The sequence below is a fragment of the Camelus bactrianus genome, chromosome 34 (genome assembly GCF_048773025.1).
Source record: "Camelus bactrianus isolate YW-2024 breed Bactrian camel chromosome 34, ASM4877302v1, whole genome shotgun sequence".
NCBI classification, from domain to species: domain Eukaryota; kingdom Metazoa; phylum Chordata; class Mammalia; order Artiodactyla; family Camelidae; genus Camelus; species Camelus bactrianus.
The window spans coordinates 1,315,489-1,321,488 of NC_133572.1; the positions used below are offsets into that span (position 1 = coordinate 1,315,489).

Here is a 6,000-nt window from a genome sequence, read left to right on the forward strand (position 1 = left end):
ATGCTCCCGTTTACACGTGGGGGAACTGAGGCAGAGAGAAGCCCACCGCGATCTTCTACGTGCTGGTCACAGCCGCCAGTCCCACTCCAAGGCCCAGCCTCCACCACTTTCTACAGCCCGTGGGCTCCGGGCAAACCTGCCAGTACCACCCAGAACCACCCCTCACCCCATCACCAGCTCCTGGTCCTCAGCACATGCGACATTTCCAGTCCTACACCTAAATACAAAATCTCTCTCTCTCTTTTTTTCCCCCCTAATTTCCTTTTCCTTTCTTTCTTCTTTTTTTTTCAGTGGAGGTGCTGGGGATGGAACCCAGGACCTCGTGCATGCTAAGCACGTGCTCTACCCCCGAGCTGTGCCCTCCCCCCAATACAAAATCTCTTTAAAGGTTTAATGACTCTGATTGCAGGCCTTGTACCCCAGACAAGACTGGAATGAAGTATTTAGTAATTCATTACTCAGAGTTTCCCAGGAGAAACTTCCTGATACGGGCGAGGCGTATAATCTTAGAGATGAGTTCACGGAGGCGGCCCTAACCTCCCTCGGCGGCGGGAATCCCACCGTCTGGGGGAGTCTGCTGGGAAGAGAGATGGTGGGGGCACGATGCTCAGCATGCTCAGCAGCCCAGCAACAGGAGCAGCGCCCAGAGCTCAGGGCTGCTTTGTGTCCCCCCCAGCCCCCCTCCAGAGTCCGCTCTTGGAGAGGTGCGCAGAGCGAGACCCAGCAGCGGACAGGTCCCTGGGCTCGTGTCAGAAAAGCTTTGTTCTCACGGCTTTTGCTCCCCTAGCAGGGCTCAGGGCAAAGCTGCTGATCGGATGTCCAGATCACGCTGAAGTGACCTTCAGGGGCTCAAGTGTGTAAACCAAGAACCTACTCCCTGCAGCCCAGGCCTCGGGGAATCCAGCCCTGGCCCTTTATCAGCTGGTCAGACGGGAGTGACCTTGGAGGAGTTCCATTTCGGGGGTCCAAGGAAGCTGCAGAGGAGAGACGACACAGGGGCCCCCCAGGAACTCAGGCCCTGGCCCTCAAGTCCCGCAGCTGGAGACAGCTCACACCGGCCCAGGGGTGCTGACTAACCACAGGGGCCCCCAGCCTGAGCCTTTGGCCAGACCATAGGCCCCGGCGCAGGACCGTGGCGTGTGAAACAGTGACTGTGAAAGTAGCTGCTGCCCCACGGGTGTGGACGGACCCCCGTGACCGGCTGGCCCCCCCACCCCCGGGCCTGTCCACAGCAGAGGCGTTTCTCACACGGAACTGCTCAAGCTGCTGGAAACAATGTCGCATTAGAGCTGGCAGGGGCCTCTCACGCGACCCAGTCGACACCCCTGCGACAGGAGAGACAGCCCAGAAGAGACGGTGCAGGGCAATCCTCCCACCCCCGAAATAAGCCCCCCCCCCCCCCGCTCACAAGAGAGCAGGGCATGCAGGAGGGCAGGGTTCTCCGGGGTTTGGAGGGTTGGGGTGCAAAGAGAAATTCTGAGAAAATACCCTTGTGTCTTCGGGCCTGTAGTTGTTCAAAGGGGACCCTGAGGCCTGGGCTGGGCTGGTGACAACGGCAGTCAGCAGGGGGTCTTGGTGGCAAGGACTGAACCGCGGTTTCCTGAAGCCTCTGCGCCTGATATGTGGAGGGATCTGGGGGAGGGCCTCCCGCCAGCACCAACCAGCCTCCAAGCCACCCAGGAGGGAAAGACTCGGGGAGGAAGCCGCCCGGGCAGAAGCAGGGAGGAGAGGGACCAACTTTGGAAAGTCTAGAAGAGAATTCAGGCAGTGCAGCTGGGAAAGATCCGACTGCAGCCATGGGGGCCCAGCGGCCAGCAGGGCGAGAGGGAGAGCCAGCAGGTCAAACTGGGATCAGGGGCTGGAGGCTTAAATTTAGCCAGGTGAGCAGAGCCGGGGGTGCTGGAAGGAGCAGCCATCACCTGCCCAGGCCGGTCAGCCTGTCCCCAACAGCAGGTCCACTTTCTGGGTGCCGGCAACCTGCTGCCAGGGGGAGCTGACAGCCCGCCCCTTGGAGACTGGCAGGAGGCTGCTTCTGCGAAAGGCGGTTCAGTTAAAAGTTATACAGGTCCTTTCCTCGTCATCGCAGCCTCCGTTCCCAGCCCCTCTGCTGCGTTTCTCTGGACTCCGGATGCAGTTGAAAGACACTTAATAGAAACCAGCCAGGGATGCCCTGGGTGACAGTGAGGCCCCTCTGTCCTCTCCCCTCCAGGGACTTCTAGATCTGTTGCTGCTGTGAGTCTTGAGAGACTTGAAGGGGCTACAAACACAGCACCAACCAACGAGCACTGAAAACCCTGAGGACTGTGCTCAGGTGTGGGGATGGCGCACAGGTGGCGTCTGAAGGCCTGTTTAGAGGGTGTAGGGGATAAACGGCAGGCAGTCTGGGAAGGAGCTGGGGAGGATGGCCCCGGGGCGGTGGGCAGGACGGCTTTGCAGACACACTGATGTTTATTTCAGCGAGGGCAAGGCCTAGTGCTTCACATGAAAACCTCCTCCCTGCTGGGGTTGCCGGCCTTGGCGATCCAGAACCCACAGGACCACCCTAGGAGTGGACGTTAGAACACGCCAGCCTGGTCTCCTGACCTTCTTGGAGAAGAGCAAGCAAACAGAACCTTTCAGCTGCCACCGGGGGAGACCGGGGGAGACCCACAGGTGAATACAGCCCCAGATGTTTCCTTTTCACAGCATATGGCTCCCAGCAGTGTGGCTTAAGCTTTGGAGGTAGGCAACTTTTTAGAAAAGGATTGTTTCAAGCAGATAAGACACCCTTGGAGACATGAGCACCACCAAAGGACTGAAGAGGGAGTGGTTTCAGACACGCTGAGCAAATGCCAACTTGCCCACTCATACTGGAGCATGTGAGGAGTCAGCACCCGGGAAAGTGGGCTGGTTCCTGCCCCCTCACCCCCACTGCCCGCAGGTAGACCCCCAGGCTTCCCACCCCCACGGCTTGTTTCCTCTAGGAAAGGGAGGGGAGCTGCCCTTGCCATCTCTGCAGGTCCCTTGCTCCCCGAACCCCCACCCCACCCCTTCGGGTGCGGAGACCAGGCGCAAGTCCGCCTCTCTCCTTGGGCTCTGGACTGGACCTCAGCCCAGAGAGCCGGGCCACCTCACCCCCCTCGCCAGCATGCGCAGGGCTCTGAGCACTGCCTGTGTTCCCAGAAGACACACCTCCTTCCTCTGCTATTTATGACCACAAATCTGTGTTTCTGAAGACAGAAAAGATGCTATTTTGAGATAGAGGAGACCACCGCTCAGCCTTCCACCTCTCACAGGTTGGCGGGTCTGTGGGGACAGGCATGTGGGCGCGAGCTCGGGGCCCGGCACCCACTCATCCACACCTGAGACTGGGGCCGCGCCTTTGATGAGCAGACGCCACACCTGGACCAGACAGCAGCAGAGGGGCAGGATTCGGGAAAGGGTCCCCACTGTCCGAGGGCGTGGCCACTGCTCCCCAGCCCCTGTGTTGCCGTAGGGCCAGCCACAGAAGGGGGTCACCGTAGGCTTCCATCCCTTTGCCTGCGTGGGTGCTGGTATCTGACCAGGAGTGTGACGCTGCCCCGCTGACCCAGAGTTTGCTGCACCCAACTGACGGGTGGCACGGCCATCCCACCACAGCTCTGCCAGATGGGCACCTCCTTGGCCGCCCGAGCAGTTCCGGGCACTGGTAACAGAATCCCAGCCTTTCTCCTCCAAGAACCAGGCTGAAACTCTGCCCAGGGTGGCAGTGGCTGAAAGCTGTTACCAAGTGGCCGGGTGGCAAAGCAGTGAAGATTAGGCCCCGGGGAAAGTGGAGAGCAAACTCGCCATCCCAGCTGGCAGCCACCTCGACTTCCCTCTCTGCTCGGAGCAACCGCTTCTCACTTACACACTGCACGACCTCTCACAGCGACCTGCAGGATGAAACATCTGGGAAACGTGGCCCTGACTGGGGTGCGTGGCCAAATATCCCCCGCGGCTCCACGGGAAGACAGGGAGAGGCCATCTGCGCTTCTCCCGGGCCCCGCGGGCTGGGGTGGAAGACGCAGGGGGAGCGGGGGTTCAATGAAAGAAAACAGAAAACTCGGAAGACTGGCCGAAGACCTGCTCGGGCTTAGGCAGGAATTCAGGCACCAAACTAGCACGGCTCGCGGGGGTTAAAAGAATCCAGATGCAGCCCTCGCCACAGTCTGGCGGGTGCGGAGAGCAGCCCCCGGCAGCGGACCCCAGCTGGGGCCGAGCGAGCCAGGAAAAGCGCGCGGGAAGCCCGGGGGCTCGCGGCGCGGGGCCGGGGCCGGGGCCGAGCCTGCGCGCCTGGGGGCGGCTCCCGAGCTCCGCGGTCGCCCTCCCGGGGACCGAAAGCGGCGACGCCCGCCCGCCGGGAGGGCGGGGACCCTCCCTACCTGCCCGCTGGGGGCGGCCTGGGCGCGGCGAGAGCCCGAGGCCCCAGCTTTGTTCGGCGGCGGGGACCCCTTCCCCTGCGCGCTCCCCGACCCCGCCGCCCTCCCCCCGCCCCGGCCCTGCAGACCCGCCGCGGGCAGGGCTCGTCGTCCCCGGGGGTGGGTGGAGGTGGGGCCCCTCCCGGACCGCGCCTCCCCGCTCCGGACCTGGGCGCCCCGACCGGCCCGCGGGCGCGGGGAAGTTGGGCGGCGGGGCGCGGGCTCCCGTTCTCCGGCCGCCGCCGGGCTTACCTGCGCGTCCGCAGCTTGTCAGGCCCGCGGGCTCCGGCTCGCTCTCCGCCCGGCCCGGCCCTTCCAGCGCCCGCGGGGCCGGGGCGGCCGGGGACGCCGACTCTCTGCGCTGCGCTCCGGTCCCGCCGAGCGTCCGCCGGGCCCCGGGGGTCGGCCGGTCGCCCCCGCGGAGCCCGCGCGCCCTGCCCCGAGGGCTCCCGCGCGGCGCCCGGCCCGAGCGCGGCGTGAGGAGGCGGGGCGCGGGCGGCGGCGGAGCGGAGGAGGCCGGGCCCTGGCGCCGGGCTCGGGCCGCCGGCTGCGCGCTCCTCTCCGCCACGGCCGGGAACTTGGGCCCGAGTTGGCTGCGGCGGTGGCGGCCGCGGCTCCGAGTGCAGGGCCGGCGCCGGCCAGCGGGTCCCGGGCCCCGCGCTCCGCCCCGCGCCTCCTCCCCGCCCCCGCTGCGCCGCGCCAACCCGCCCCCGGGGCTCCTCCCGGGCGGGACCCGGCCTCGCACCTGCCTCCGCCGCCCCGCGCGCCCTCTTCTCCTCCGGCCCCGACTCCCGGGCGCGCGTGGGGCTGTCCGTCCCCCCCCCCCCGCCCCGGAGCCCCGACGCCCGCCCCTGGCCCCGGCCCTCGCATACCCACCGCCCCTTGTTCGGAACTCGACCCGGTCCTCCGGGAGCACCTGGGTACTCGCCCGCGCCCCTGCCCGGAGCCCCCAACTCGGGGGCTGCGGGGCTGGAGGGTCTGGGAGCGGACTCGCTTATATCAAACCCTCCACACGCTCTCTCCTCCCCTGAACCCCCCCCTCCCCCAAGAAGTGGAGCGATATGTTACTCCTGCCTCGTAAACCCACCGTCCCCTCCTGGTCCCGGGCCGCTTTCCGACAGCGCCCAGCGGAGCAGTCCCTGGGACGCGGAACGCTGGTGCGGCGGGGACACAGCGGAAACGCGGTCCCAAGTGGGAGCTGTGCGTTCCCGCTGCTTCTGGGACCGCATGAGGGCTGCATGAGTCCCCAGTCACTGGAGGGAGTACGTGCCTGAAAAGACACTAGCGCCGCAGCTCAGACGGACACTCAAACATTTTTACTGAGGTCCCCAAGTCTGGGGAGTAAGCTGCCACCCACACTGCTGCCAGATGGAGCAGTGAGGTCCCACGGAGGCAGAGCTCAAAGTCCAGCCCTGGCCCTGTTCCAGACCCTAGTTACAGGGCACCAACTGAGAGGGCCAGCATGGTCGAGGCCTGCCCTCCAACTGCCTTTTCTTTTTCTTTTTAGGTTCTGAAACCCCCTTCTCTTCCCTGAACAGGAGGTCGCCCTGCTTAAAAAATTGCCTTTGAATTCAGTACAGTT

General features: G+C 64.8%; 1 protein-coding gene across 2 annotated transcripts in view; it reads right to left on the reverse strand.

The window, feature by feature from the left end:
* WNT5B (Wnt family member 5B) overlaps positions 1-5,632 on the reverse strand; it is a 79,085-nt gene extending 73,453 nt beyond the window's left edge. The window contains exon 1 of one of the 2 annotated variants that reach the window (XM_074357581.1): positions 5,506-5,632. The gene's annotated coding sequence lies outside the window, so the exon portion shown is untranslated. Of the gene's footprint in view, positions 1-4,670; positions 4,902-5,505 lie in introns of those variants that run through there. The other variant, XM_074357585.1, reaches the window with a different exon arrangement.
* Between the last annotated feature and the right edge of the window lie 368 nt (positions 5,633-6,000).